The 14,950-nt window shown below is 44.0% G+C and overlaps 2 long non-coding RNA genes across 2 annotated transcripts in view; both read right to left on the bottom strand.

The window, feature by feature from the left end:
- The window catches only part of LOC146352414 (uncharacterized), an 82,869-nt gene that overhangs the window by 8,205 nt on the left and 59,714 nt on the right, over positions 1-14,950 (bottom strand). The window lies entirely within an intron of this gene.
- Positions 5,718-14,950, bottom strand: part of LOC146352416 (uncharacterized) — a 31,174-nt gene continuing 21,941 nt past the window's right edge. The window contains exons 5-6 of the long non-coding RNA XR_014787364.1: positions 6,336-7,683; positions 5,718-6,192 (exon numbers count right to left, since the gene is read on the bottom strand). This is a non-coding gene — a long non-coding RNA (uncharacterized LOC146352416). The remainder of the gene's footprint in view (positions 6,193-6,335; positions 7,684-14,950) is intronic.

The following is a 14,950-nucleotide window of genomic DNA, read 5'->3' as shown; positions in this document are numbered from 1 at the left end:
CTGAAACAGAACCTTTTCTTATCCCAGAGAAAAGTTAGAATTAACACACTTTACATATAGAACAGTTTATGTATGTGAAATAAAAGAGGCAGTGTTGCATTTCTGGTAGTGTATGAGTATCATTTAAGCCTGTAGGTCTCCTAACTACAGTCACCTTCTATAAACAGTGCACAGCCACAAGGATGACCAGAGAAGCCTGTGCAAGACATGACTTCAATAGTATCCCAATGCTGGAAGAGTCTTTTTCTAGACAAAAAATGATCAAAACTACCATTGTACATGGTGATTCCCATTTCATGCTTCTCTAGATTGTGGTTTAGGTGCAGTGCCAACTCCAGCTTATGGGGAACCCTTTGACAAGATGCCCTCAGCTGGCAAGCTCTTTCTGAGTGGGACCATTTCCTCCTTGCCACTGTCACTGCTGCCCAGTGCCAGCTCCAGGTTTTGCCCCCTCCCTCAATGTGTCTACTTATTCACCGCCATTGTCATTATCTGCTATTGTTCCTGATCCTCTTTCTCATCATTGCTACCACTTGCTTGCTTGACTGGCAGAGAGCCAGTGAGCAAGTAGGCAGTGGCATCTACTGCTCCTCCTTCTCACCCCCACTGTTGTCTGGGCCAGAGTGAGAGGCAGGGGAACAAGCAGGTGTGGGGGGGTGTTGTCAATGGGCCCCTGCTGGGGTGTGGGCCCTCAGCAGGTGCCCAAACATGCCTTCCCTTGCTGCCGGCCCTGCTGCTGCCCGTTCCCTTGCCGTTTACCTCTGGGCCAAATCCACACAACCGTTCAGAGGAAGGGTGCAAGACAAGTGGAGGATGCTGCTTACATTCTTGGAGACTTTTGTCACAGCTTACATGCTTGGAGACAAAAGGTGAACAGGCCAAGTGAGTGAGGAGGAGCAGCAGGACCAGAAGGCTCTAGGGAGTTAGGAGTGGGCCCTTCAAGGGTGTGGGCTTCAGCAGGTACCCAATGATGCTGAACCCTGGCACTGTTTGGGTGTGTGCAGATGTACATCGTAGCTCTATGGGTGGTTAAGATGTCATTTATGTGTTTCCCTAGTGCTGCCCTCCCAATACCCCACTTTTGGCTAGATTCATATGTGCCGCCACCCACATGAAACCATACAAAAATGGTCTCTACCATTTGTGTGCGCAGCTCTGCATGCAGTTTGGGTGATTTCTTTTCGGTTTAACTACACATTGTAAATCCTCAAAAGAGAACATGTGTTGTGATGGTTAAAATTGCCAGAATTGTATGACTCACACAAAGGGCTTGCCACATATAACTGTGCCCACATGGTTGTGTTTGAAGTGGTAATCCGGGCAAGTGTCTGCCATATGAATTGAGCTTCTGAGTGACGGCACTACGGCAATAGTGGCAAATGTTGCTATAGCAGCATCAACATATGCTGCTCCTCCAGTGATGAGGTTTAGTTGATGTGGCAGCTGTTGCACCCCATGAGAAATGCATGTTTGATGGCACAGTGGCTCACAGGATCAGGCTGTTAGAAGGGAACCATTAATATATATTTTGTATTTCTATGCAATGGCAATGTATTTATACTTCTGTTTCCAATACATTCCGCCAATTCTGTTCGGGTTCCCCCCTTGCTTAAAGTTAAGCAAACACAGTGCTAGTTTTGATCTGGAGAGCCATTATCTTCCATTCCTTGCATTTCATGGACAAGTTTCTGAATTTTGAATACTGGGGTGTTTATGGCCAGCTAGGCTCCAGTGACATGTTCTAAAGCAGCCTTCCCCAATCTGGTGCTCTCCAGATGTGCTGGCTGGGGATGATGGATTGTGGTCAAGCACATCTGGAGGGCCCCAGGCTATGGAATGCTGTTCTAATGGCTCAACGGGGACAGGAACCATATAATTCTACTACTGGACCCCATGGAAACAATGGAGCTAAAAGTAAAATCAGCCAGATATTCTGTGACCTTTTCACTGGCATATCCTTACAAATGAGAAAGAGAGGACCATACTCTTTCTTAGGGCCAAACTACACATTACACATTAACACATGTACCTGCAGCCTGGTGGCCCTTTTTGAAGAGAAAAGTCTGCTTCCAGAGAGGCTGTTAAGGGGCACAGAGGTGGTGGTGGGATGTTTAACTCTTTCCCCACCCACCATTTCCATCAGTCTAAATTGCCTTCCCAGCAGCTTCTGCCCCACCCAGGTTTCAAATGTATGTTAGTAGGAACCATTCTCCATCCATCACTTCTCTGCTCCTGGTTTTTCCTCTTTCTCTTTCTTCCTCCAGTAGCAAGCACTGTTCCAAACTATCCAGAACAGGTAATCCCCTGTTGGTCTAGAATGCAGTGGCCAGACTGTTAACTGGGAATGGCAAAAGGGACCATTTAACACTGGTCCTTATGGAGCATCACTGGTTGTCAGTAAATTACTCCCATTTATTTTAATTACCCCTGGTTATTTTAATGAGATTTTATTGTTTTATCACTGTTTTATCGATTGGTTTTATGGTATTTTATCATGTTTTTATCTTGTAAACTATCTTGGGATTTTTTTAAAAAAATGAAAAGCAGTATAGAGTACAGAATGAATGAATGAATGAATGAGTAAATTACCTAGTACAATTTGAAACGCTGTTTGTGACCTAAATAGTTGGGTCTTGGTTAGCTGAGTAGATGCATCTTGTCTTGTGTTCCCCTGCTCATATATTAATTCTGCTCATGTTTTAAGATCTATTGAGGAGGGCTTGTTACAGGTCCTCCTCCTGTCTGACACGTGGCAGGTGGTCCCTATGTCTATGGCTTTCTCAGTCATGATGTACAGCCTATGGAACTCCCTGCAAAAGGTTGTCTGGACAGGTCAGTGGTGGCTTTTAGAAAAATAGCAGGCTTTTTAGGAGCGATTTTGCATACAGTTACTGGAGTTGGATATTTTGGTTTAATGTTGCTAACTCTTTAAGGAATGTAGCCAATTTTTTGTGTAGAAGGCTTCATGCCTTGTTTTATGGTGACATCCAACAAGCTGTTCGATTGTGTATAATTACATCTATTTTTAAGTGTAAGCACCTTTTGGAGCTTTGAAGTAAGGTACAAACTGAAGAATTTATTTATTTATTTAAAACCAAATTAAACAGGCATGCTTGTCACTGAGGACTGCAACTTTAGTTGATGAGATGTTATGGTGAATGAACCATCTGGACAGACAACACCCAATATCACTTCAAACAGCCTTCAATGGAACCAGTTCACACACACTGAGTGTAATCAAGCCTAGAATTGTGTTAACAAGACTTAACCAATGTATATACATATGGGAATTGGCTCTAAAGTATCTGGGTACCTGCCAGGTTTGGGGAGGCTTGTGGAAAACTTGAAATATGAGTTTAGAGGATTCTGCAATCAGATTCTGAACATTTCCAGAACAAGGCTAGCCACTTAAAACAGTGACAGAAATATCTACCTATCCGTATGGTTGTGGGATTTGCTGAAGATTTCCCTGCAGCTCAGAATAGAGTGACTGCTTTGTTATCACACCATGTGGGGCAATGGACAGGTACATAGCCAACATGGGTACTGCCTGTACTATAAGAAATTTCAGAGGCAAAATGACCAGTTGAGAGAATGTAAGGGCGACGCTGTGCATATAGTTACCCTTGTGGTTAGCCTCTCCCACTGAAATCAATGGGACTTAAAAGTGCTCAACTTCAGCTGGATTTCTCAGATGAGAAAAGAGCCTGGCCCAAAGCCTGCGGGAATTGACAAGGCCGTGCATTGTCCTTAAGTTTACGCTTACATTTTAAGTGCTTTAATGGATCCATGCCAAGGTAATAAATCATTACACTGAGATCGCAAAAATAAGCCTTCATAACTCACATTCTCATAGTTCTCTTTTGTACATATACATGTGCAGTATATAAAAATATATGGAGACTCTTCCCACTTGATCCTTATTCCTGTCATTATTGGTTCGCTAACTGTGGATTCAGACATAGGGCTAGAGGGCGGGGAACCTGTGACCCTCCAGAAGTTGTTGGAGCCCCAGCCAGGATGGCCAATAGCCAGGGATGATGGGAGTTGTAGTCCAACAATGTCTAGAGGACCAAACGTTCTCCATCCCTGAGTTACAGTGTATATACACCAACATCCTTCTCATTTTTCTCCCTTTTCCCATCCATTTCACTTTTCTTTGGTACCATCTCATCTTGAAATAGCTTTTACACATTTTCATTTAGGAACATAGGAAGCTGACTTATACTGAATTAGATGATTGGTCCATCTAAGCCCAGTATTGTCGACACTGACTGGCAGCAGCTCTCCAGGGTTTCAGGCAGGGGTTTTTCCAGCCCTACCTAGAGACGCCATAGATTGAACCTGGGACATTCTGGATGCAAAGCAGGTGCTTGACCACTGAGCTACAGCAACTCCAATCTGAATATTTTCCCCAAAAATTGCATGCGTAATTTAAACAAACTAAATAAAAATTCTGATGTTTAGCAATTGCATCCGTGTACTTGGTTCAATGGTGTGGATACACACTAAGTTTCAGACATACAGTAATGATAGTAGAAAGGAAAGGAACTCCAACTATGAAGTAGAATGTAATGTATGCAGCCATAGTGAGGAAGAGCCACAACATAAAACTGCCTCTGCACCAATTCCACAGAAAACGTATACCCTTCTAAAGAGATTCTGTGCACAGATATGAATTCAATTACTGAAACCCAGTTCCCAGGATATAGTGTATGAACTTTGCTCTTTCCCTGCTAAGGCTAGCAGCAGCCCATATAAAACACTGCTGATGTGAACAGATCCTTCAGCTGAAATCTGATACACACTTACCATGAAGTAGGGATGTGTGGATTGTGTAAAATCCGTTCTGTCTGTATTTTGTGGATTGTCAAGCACCTTTTGTTCCATCATCCACCCACCGATGGAATTGGATTTGTTTTCATTCCTGAATTTGTGCAAATATGCATTTGCAGAAATGCACATTTGTGCAAATTCGCACACACAAAAATGCGCAAATTCCCCCAATGCGAAAAATCACCCCAAATGTGCATTTTTATGCTTTAGCCTATGGGAGAAATGCACTTCTTCTTTTTTTTGCCTTTTTTGCATATTTTTCTACAATGAAATTTGCACAAAGTCAGGAAAGTTAGAAAACCGGTCTGGAAGTCCACGGAATCTGCCCAACAGGGGCAAAGCTGGTCTGCTGTGGAATCCGCTAATCAGATTCATCAAAATCCAAACACATTCAATTCCATTACAAATTTCTCCAACATTCCTACCATGAAGTAAGCTCCATTGAGCTCAATAGGGCTTACTTCTGAGTAGACATTCCTACTGTTTACTCAGTTGGATGTTGCACTGTTGGATGGTGTGTCTTCACGGCAGTTTTGAAAGACAAGTGATGAAAATTTAAGTCAACGCTCCTGACATTTTCATCTATCTTTATATGCTCTGCTTGAAATTTGCCCATGGGGACATGCTAGAGTTAAAGGCAAGATGCAATTGTGTAAAGTTACATTTGCCACCAGTAAGTCGCTTCTGGCCAATTCATTTTAAATGTTATACATGATCAAACATGGCAGTTGTAAACTTGGAGAACTGCTGTAGCATCTTGGTGGGGGCAGAAAGCTGTGCAGATGAATACAGTGAATGTTTGGCTATTCACTTTTCAAGAACCCACTCATAGGGATTTGTGTATCCTGGGTTACCCCAACAAAACATTTACATTTTTTTTTATAAGTCAGGGAATAGTTTGGTTTGTGACTAAGAGAATATAGACCAAGAATTCTTGCCAAAATATAATAAAGTAATTACAGCAAAAGTTTAATAAAAGAAAAGAAAAAAAAAGTTGATCAAACAAAGTTAATCCTCTACGAAGTCAAAGATACATCTTCAAGGTCACGATCATAACATTTTTATGAGAAGGTTTTGCAGCTTGCTGAAGAATGATGAGTGCGTGTTATACTGACGTAAATAACGCTGAAGCAGGGCTCAATCACGAACAAGTGATGGCCCCAGATAGAAATGTTCATCCTTAGAAAAAGTTACAGGCAATTCAAAGGAGTCTAGATAAGCATTGCAATGCCCTCCACATTTGCACCAAATGTACACCAAAGCCCGATTTCTCACATGACTCTTCCCTGCTAGAGCAGGGAGTTTGTTTTTCCCCACATGGTTGCTATCTTAGGACACTGACCATTGAGTGCTTGCCTAGAGCAGCCTTGCCCACTCTGGTTTCCCCCAGACATTTTGGATTACAACTCCCAGAATTCCGGACCATTAGCCATGTTGGCTGGAGCTGGTGGGGATTGAAATTCAAGACACCTGGAGGGCGCCAGGTTGGGGAAGGCTGCTCTAGAGCAAGTCATACTGAAAAGACTAAGGCAGATTGTGCTCAGCTGGGTGCTCCATTAATATGCAAAATTAATTTTTCCTTCTCAGGTCTAAGTACACCACAGTGTGTTGTTACGATTGTCTTTTTTAAGTGCGTAAATGTTTATTGAATATAAATGCAGTGCATAATTGGGGTGTGGGGAAGACTGGACAGGGTTTCAAAAGAGGGGCCACATGTTTATTTATTGATTAGCAATAGTCCAGCAGACTTTAGTACAAACTGCAAGAACTTCCTGTTAGGAATCCCACAGGGCCTGACATTTCTGCTTTCAGAAGACAGCTGCCTAGTAACAGAGACTGTAATATTTTTCTCCTCCCCCTTCTTTTTGTATTGGCAGCATTTTCTGTAGTGTGTGTCATCCTCGTTCTGTGTCTGTCTCTCATCCAAGGTCATTTATTTTCCTGATGATTATATGATTAAGCCTAGTACTGAACTTGGTTGATGTTTGTTAGGCCAAGTCAAATGTTAAGGTGAATATATTTCATAGCTGTATCCTGATGCACAGGTTGATGCACCCTGAGCTTGATTTTGGTAGTCTTTAGCAGCACGTAATTTTGTTTGTCATGAATAGTGTGTACCTGTGGAACTCCTGGTCTTTGTGCTGTCAGTCAGAGAGAGACAACCACTCAGAAGCTGAAAAGAATGGAGAGCCAGTTTGATTCTAGTTTCTGAGCTGAACCAGCCTTACTGGACTCTGCTGGTCCCAAAATAAGTCCATTGTGATTGATGAAAGGACTATACTAAAGGTGTGGTCAATCAGTTGTCCTAAACATCTTGGCTATGACCTAAGTTATAGTGCCTCTATACCTAGACTTTGATTACCCTTACTCCTTCCTGCTAATGTTTTGGCACTCACCTTAGACGGTCTTGGTTTTTAATTCACTCAGGCTGCTGACTATATCTTCCACACAATATTTGAGCCTACCGCTAAACAGATAGACACCACAAGATGCCCCAAAATATGGGCTGAATACATGCTTTGCCTCAGCTTGTTTCTATTGGAATAGGACCCTCCATTTTTAGTTTTAGTTTTTGCAAAATTCTTCCCCCATTTATCTGAACATTCCAATCACTTGGTCCTTTTCATAATGTTTTTTGGACTTTTAGTACCCAAAATAGTTCAAGATTGAAGTGTGCCTGCCAGCTGCATCATCTTCATTTCACATAGTGCTAAAGTGTTTTCCAGCTGCTTCATCTTCTCTTGCTGCAGTGAAACTTGATTCGACAACTCTCAAATCAAACAAACCCTCTGTCTCTGTCCCCCACTGGTGCAAGACCTCAGCAGGTCTTCACTGCTGAGCGTTCTTCTAGAATAAGCAAATAGAGAGAAAAAGGAGTCTGATCAATTTTAATTTGATTTGGCAGTGCCGAAACCTTTCCTTTATAGCAATCCACTGTACATCCCACTTCCATATTTTTTACCTTTTGAAGATAGTTCAAAGTGTCTCCAACAGACATCAAACTGGGTTGTGTAACAATGTGCCCAGGAAGGAAAGAAGGCACCAGGACAAAAACAAAGAGAGGTGAGACCCCAAAGGTGCCTCCTTGAGAGCAAAATATTTGGCCCAAGACATTTCTAGTCATAAGACTCTTCTTCGGGGACAACTTAATATCTTCAAGGGATAACTACAATATGTTGTTCTCAAGACACTTTTGAGGTCTCTTCTCTCTTTGTCTTTGTTTTAAATTCAGGGATGGACAAGGAGCAGCTCACAGAGCAGATGTAGCTCCCAAAGCCCCTATACCTGGCTCTTGGTGTCCCTATCAAATTTTCAAAAAGGTGGCAAATAATATTGTTCATCATGTTACTTGTAAGAAAAGATGCGATTAATCTGCATGTGTATTTCACTGCCAGTCTTCCTCTTTAGGAGATCTGCCAGGAAACACATTTGTTCCACCACCCGCCTCCCTGAATTTGATGGTTTCCTCCTGTGATGCAGAAACCCCTTTGCGGATTCAATGTTGATATACCAGCTACCTATAAATAAAAGTTTGCCCCAAGAATGCCAGGAGAGCATGTGGATGAGTCACATTTCAGGAAACAACAAATGTGCTCAGGGAGCCATCTCAAACCCAGTGTCTCTTCAGCCCCAGTACACCTCTAACCAGCCAGGTGCAGCAAACTGGGAAATGGTAAGTGGAGGTTGTTATAGAACATCACAGTCCTGATAAGATCTTCTTTCCTGCCCTGCATACCTTGTGTAATTAACAAAACACATTCAAATCTAAGCTCTGCATGGGCTGGACCCAGATCTGGAAATGATCCAGAATCCACGCCTGATTGCAGAGTGTCCAGATGCAAAAGAGGTCAAGGCTTCTCTACCTTTAGCAACTGTGTAGAAGAGGAAATTTCATCAGGTGTACTTTGCCCTGCAAGCTGCACCTGCTGAAATTCCCTCTTCTACACAACTATTAAAGTTGAAGGAACCCTGTCCTCTTTTGCATCTGACCACTCTACCTGCTTGGCCAAGAGACCCAGAGCAAAATTCCACCTCTAAAAGCATCCTTTTGAAAAAGAGGGGATGGGTGAGAATTTTGTTTCAGTTCATTTTTGAGAAGAATTTACCAAAATCCACAAATGTCTTCATATTAGGGACAGGAAGAACTTGATCGTTTTAAAAAACTGAATGTGGGAGAAATGTAAACTGACAGATTCGTCCATCCAAGCAGAGGGCTTTGAGTGTTTAGCTCTTAAAAGTGTGGCTTTGAATCGCCAGGTATTGAGCCATGTTCATAGTGCTGAATTAGCATTGCCACCTGTTGGGTGTCTGTTTGTTTTCCTGACAGGCTCCTCATCTTTAACAGCTACATGGCAGATAGGTACAACATGATCCTCTCCGTACTAGGAGTAGCTTTACCAATTGAATCTGACCAGTGCAAATGGGTGAGAATTGTGTTACAGTTCATTTTTGATAGGAATTTACCCAAATGTCTTCATATTCAGGATGGAAAGAACTTGACTTCAAAAACTTTAAAAATGAATGTGGGAGAAATCAAAACTGACAGGTTTGTCCATCCCTAAGATTTTCCAATGAGGGGTGTGTGTGTGTATGCGCGCACGCACATGCGCAGGCATGTGCACCCTCAGATGTGTGAAAGAGAGTGGGGAGGAATGGGGAGAGGGAGAGGGAGAGAGAGAGAGAGATCAAATCATAATTCATATCCAGATGAAAGTAGGTAGGTGAAGATTTTTAGCCTAGTAGCTTTCTAACATCTTAGTTCTGGCCCAGCAACTTCCATGAATGCAGATCTAGAGTCAAGAAGTCAGACTTATGTTTCTTTTTTGGTCCCTTTTCTGAACTGCTTGTATTTGTTGGTGCATTGGCATCTCTGTATTTACCAATAAAATGCCTTTTGTGGTTAAGTGTTGTAAACTGGTATAACTCTGCAAGTTCAATAATACCTTCACAAGCCTAGATAATTAAATAGCATTACTGATTGTATGAGTAGTGAATGGTTGATGAGGTTGGTATTATTAAGGGGAAGGAGTTCACAGACCTACCACTGAAGACAGCCTCCTAAGCATTGTCTTCAAAGGTGCATTCTACCTTGGAAATAAAGATTTTTTAGGAGGTGATGCCAGATATGGAACTCTATTATCCTACTCTCCCAGAGTAGGAGATTTTAGATAGAACTCTGGAAAAATCAAGTGATCAAGCTCCCACAGGTGAATAGGTTGGGACATAGGCTTATGAATATGCTTAAGTGCCATATCTGTGAACTCTTACTTTATTATATGGCCTGACCTATTGTGTGGCTTTACATGAGCAAGGCATGTTCTTGGATGCCCCCTCCAACTTTCAAATGCTCCCATTCACTCACTTCCGGGTTTGTAGCAAACCATGGTTTCCTGTTACATCTGAACAAGCAAAAAAATAAATAAATCCAAGTCAGAATTCCAAATTCTGGTTGAAACTCATTCAGGTTTTTTTTTTAAATGCCATGTGCATACAGTCCTGGCTTTGGATTGGGAAGGAGAAATGGGAGGGTTGGAAACAAGCCATTTTCAGGTGAGAAGAGGGAGGGCCGATCTACATTGTGCCCGCCATCGCAATGAATTCAGTGTCCCGTCAGGTCAAATGCTCTCGCATTAAAAAGTGATTATTCACACTCACCCATTTTCCCTCTTGCAGTGTTTCATTGAATGTGCGAGCTCGGTTCACACTTGAGCGCTGTGCTGTTTTCCTGCTGTTTTCCTGCACGCGCTTGTCTGATCTCGGATGCTAAGCGGGTCGGCCCGGGTCAGTAGTTGGATGGGTGACTGCCTGGGAATCAGGCTTCCTGCACTGAGCAGGGGGTTGTTGTATCCCTTCAAATGAGACTAAGTTTTACCCCCTCCTATCCCCCGCTCTGGAATTTTTTTAAAAATTAAGGCGTTATCCTCACAGAATCGGGGCTTCTCCACGATGTTTTTTTCCTAATTCAGGCATGATTTTTTAAGATTCGACATTGTGAAGCTTCACAACTTCGAAGCTTGGAAGATCATGCCTCAATTAAAAAAAAAAACATCGTAGAGAAGCCAAGATTCTGCGAGGACAACGTCTTAATTAAAACAACAACAACATCCAGAGTGGGGGATAGGAAGGGGTAAAACTTAGTCTCATTTGAAGGGATAGAACAACTAGGGATGTACGAAAGTCACTTACCTTTTCGCAGCTTGGCTTCGCGGTGGGGGGGGAGGCGCTTCGCTTTCCCCCCCGAAGTTCAGGCGAAGGGGGGGAGGCTTCCTGCCTCGCCCGGCCAAAATTCAGGCCAGGGAGAAGCACCCCGTCTCCCCGGCCGCAAAACAAAAAGTAAAAAAAAAAAAAGACCCGTGATAGGCTACGTGACGATTTACGTAGCCTATCACGGCTAGATTTCCAAAGTCAGCCTTGATAGGCTACGTAAATCGTCACGTAGCCTATCACGGGTGACTTTGGGAAAAAAAAGCGTGTACGCAAATGGCGGCGGCCCATGGGCGCTGCCATTTGCGTTCCTTATTTTGGCACATCTAGTCTACGTAAAGATTTACGTAGACTACGGTGAAAATAAGGGCAACGCAAGTAGTGTGCCCTTATTTTCACCGTAGTCTACGTAAATCTTTACGTAGACTAGATGTGCCAAAATAAGGAACGCAAATGGCGGCGCTCATGGGCTGCCGCCATTTGCGTACGCGCTTTCCCCCCCCCCCAAAGTCGCCTGTGATAGGCTACGTGACGATTTACGTAGCCTATCACGGCTAACTTTGGAAATCTAGCCGTGATAGGCTACGTAAATCGTTACGTAGCCTATGCACAGGTGTTTTGTGTTTTTTTTACTTTAGTTTTTTTTTTTTGCAATGGCGGCAGCGGCAGCCGGTCGGGAGACCGGCTGCCGCCCCCGCCCGCGCCAAACCGCCGCCGAACCGCCGCCGGGACCCGCCACCGGGAGAGACATTCGCCAAAGGTAAGTCCCGTCCCGGGGGGGCAGGGGGGGCGGAGAATTTCACGGCCAATTTCGGGGGGCCGAATGCGTTGGCACTCAGCCCCCTGAAGATTTGGGGAGAAATTCTCCGCCATCCCTAACAACAACCCCCTGCTCAGTGCAGGAAGCCTGATTCCCAGGCAGTCTCCCATCCAAGCACTGACCGGGACCGACCCCGCTTAGCTTCCAAGATCAGACAAGCACGTGCACATTCAGCCCTTTGCTTGTTGCTGAGAAAATGGGGGCTGCTGAAGAAGCTATGCAATCAGTAGCCAGAAAAAGACATGGGGCCGTCAAGAGCTGTGATTGGACTGGAGGGAAATACAAACACCGCTGTATATGAACAGGCAGGGGAGGGGACTACGACGGGATATGGCAGCAAAGGCGGAAAATCAGAGCATGTTAAGGGGAAATACCAGGATATTAGGGTATTGAAAGCGGGAGCACGGAAGTGGGAAATTCCGGTTCCAATTTGAGGCGGGTACTGCGTAGTGTGAAAGGCGGGTGGTGAAACTTCATTGGAAGCGAAAAAAGGCGGTAAGTGTAGATCCAGTCAAAGAAACAATAAACAGACTTTACTAAAACTAAACTGGGCACAGTTTACTTCATGAAACTCTGAAGAAAAACAGCCTTAGGGTGCAATCCTATGTATATTTAGACAGAAAAGAGTCCCACAATTCCCAGCAGGCTGGGGAATGCTGGGAGTTGTAGGATGTTTTTCTGTCTAAACATGCATAGGATTGCACTCTTAGTCATTTTTATACACCAACAAATATAGGCATGGGGAGGGAAGATTTGTTATGCAGATTTCCACTGAAGCAAAATAAGAAGATATGAATATTATGAAGAATGCTGGCCCTACAGTTTTTGTTGTTGTTGTTGTTATTTCTCACTTGTGGAAAGTGTTCGTAAAGACATGTAATATAACAGATAAAATCTATAACTGACAAAATATGAGAAATAGTGAAAAAAATATATCAATAGATTGTATCCAATGGTGTCCAGTTGCCAGCAGAACAGACACCACTGGGAGAACATACCCCGCTCCTCCTTGAAGCCCTCTAACCCCCCAAACCCTGCTTCAGAGGGATGGGGGGGGGAGAAGAGAAAGGAGGAGGATAAGGCTATCAATGGCTGCTAGTTGTGATAGCTATATATTACCTCCAGTATCAGAGGCAGTACGCCAATTGTTGGGTAACACAAGCAGAAGGGTGCTATTGCACTCATATCATACTTGTGAGTTCTCACAGACACCTAGGTGGCCACTGTGTGAAAAGAATGCTGACTGGATGAGTCTTTGGTCTGATCCAGCATGGCTCATCTTATCTTCTTCTGTAAGTCTCATCGCATGAGCGACATTGGGTGCCTGACTTCCAAGGAAGGGGAACCCAAAGGACTTCACTTCCTGTTTGGTTGCCAAAACCTAGAAAAGTGCTGTGGGTGCAGACTTGGGTTTCTCCGCTTAGTTCCAAATCACAAAAAAATGGGGCAATAGCCTCATGCCACTTAGGCAGCATTGAGCACCACATTATCAAGAGACAACTGGATGCAAATAGAGTTGGACCCTTGATTTCCTAGTGCTTGTGCAATGAACAGGGCCTAAGTCCTGTTAGCAACCCTGGGGCCACCATCATTTTGGCTAAGAACAGACTTGGGTGAAGAGCTTTGGCAATGGGACTTTCTCCTTAGTGGTCCCAATTAAATTCAAGAATTAAGAAATCATTTGGAGACTTTCTGTTAGCCACTTCCCAGTGTTCTGTGCTTCTGGTGGGACAAATTCCACCATTTGGGCTCTGCACCAGCTACTCATGCATCAGTCGCAGTCCCCTACCAGGCACCAGAACAGGCAGGTTGTCCTGTGTTAAGAACAGAAGAAGAGCCATGCTGGATCAAACCGAGGGTCCATCTAGTCCAGCATTCTGTTCACACAGTGGCCAACCAGGAACCTACAAGCAGGGCATGAGCACAACAGCACCCTCCCACCCATATCCCCCAGCAACTGATGTACATAGGCTCACTGCCTCTGGTACTGGAGGTAGTACATAGCCATCAGGACTAGTAGCCATTGATAGCCTTTTCCTCCAAGCCCCTTTTAAAGTCATCCAAATTGGTGGCCATCACCACATGCTGTGGAAGCAAATTCCATAGTTTAACTATGCGCTGTGTGAAGACGTACTTCCTTTTATCTGTCCTGAATTTCCCAGCAATCAGCTTCATAGGATGACCTATGGGTTCTAGTATTTTGAGAGAGGGAGAAAAATGTCTCCCTATCCACATTCTTCATACCATGCATCATTTTGTAGACCTCTATCATGTCTCCCCTTACCCGCCTTTTTTCCATGCTAAACAATCTCATAGCTGTTGTAACCTTCTCTCATGCTCCCCTATGAGTGGAACCCGGCCCTGGACTCAGTGGGGTGGTTTATGAGGGTGCAAGGCTTTCTCTCTGAGTATGTGGGTCCAAAAAGTCAATCTGGGGGGCGGGGAGCAGAAGAGTAGGGGACTCTGAGCCTGGAAACTTGGGGAAGGCACCAGACTATACCATTGAATCATGCTAGGAAAGAGTCACAAGGTGCGATATTAAAAATCAGTTGGACTCCAGGTTTATTCTCACTCAGAGCTGAGGCACACCAGCATGAGGGATACCTGAGCAGAAAGAATGAACTTTGCCCAAACTCCAGGGCAGTTAGAGGGTTTGCAACTAAGGGAACAAAGAGCTTGATGGGCCAGAGGCTGGACCCAGGATGAATAATATTTTGGTTCTGGCCACTGAATAAGAGATGCAGGGAGGTTGCTTACCTCTTGATTAAGTTTTCATCTAGCTTGCTCTACATAGTAGTACAGCCCAATCTTCAGAACAAAAGGTGTTGCTAAACGTGCTTGATCTGCTTAATCTGGCTAAGAGGTGGGGACACTTCAGGATGGGACCATTTCTCCCACCCAGGCTTTTGATTGGCCCATTCAAAGGGTACCCTTGTGTGTTAGTTGGCTGGCTAGTGGTATGGCAGTTGGGCAGGCATTAGGACAACCTTCTTTAAGTTAATTAAGAAGGAAGCAAATGCATTCCAAGCTTCCTCTGTGGTGGTTCCAGAGCCTTAACAGAATTCCTGGCATTTCTCAGGCCATGCCTTC

The sequence above is a fragment of the Heloderma suspectum genome, chromosome 2 (assembly GCF_057233095.1).
Source record: "Heloderma suspectum isolate Gila_16-S chromosome 2, 16-S_ref, whole genome shotgun sequence".
Classification (NCBI taxonomy): Eukaryota; Metazoa; Chordata; class Lepidosauria; order Squamata; family Helodermatidae; genus Heloderma; species Heloderma suspectum.
The sequence above is the reverse complement of the archived record's forward strand: the minus strand, read 5'-3'. Positions and strand labels throughout refer to the sequence as shown.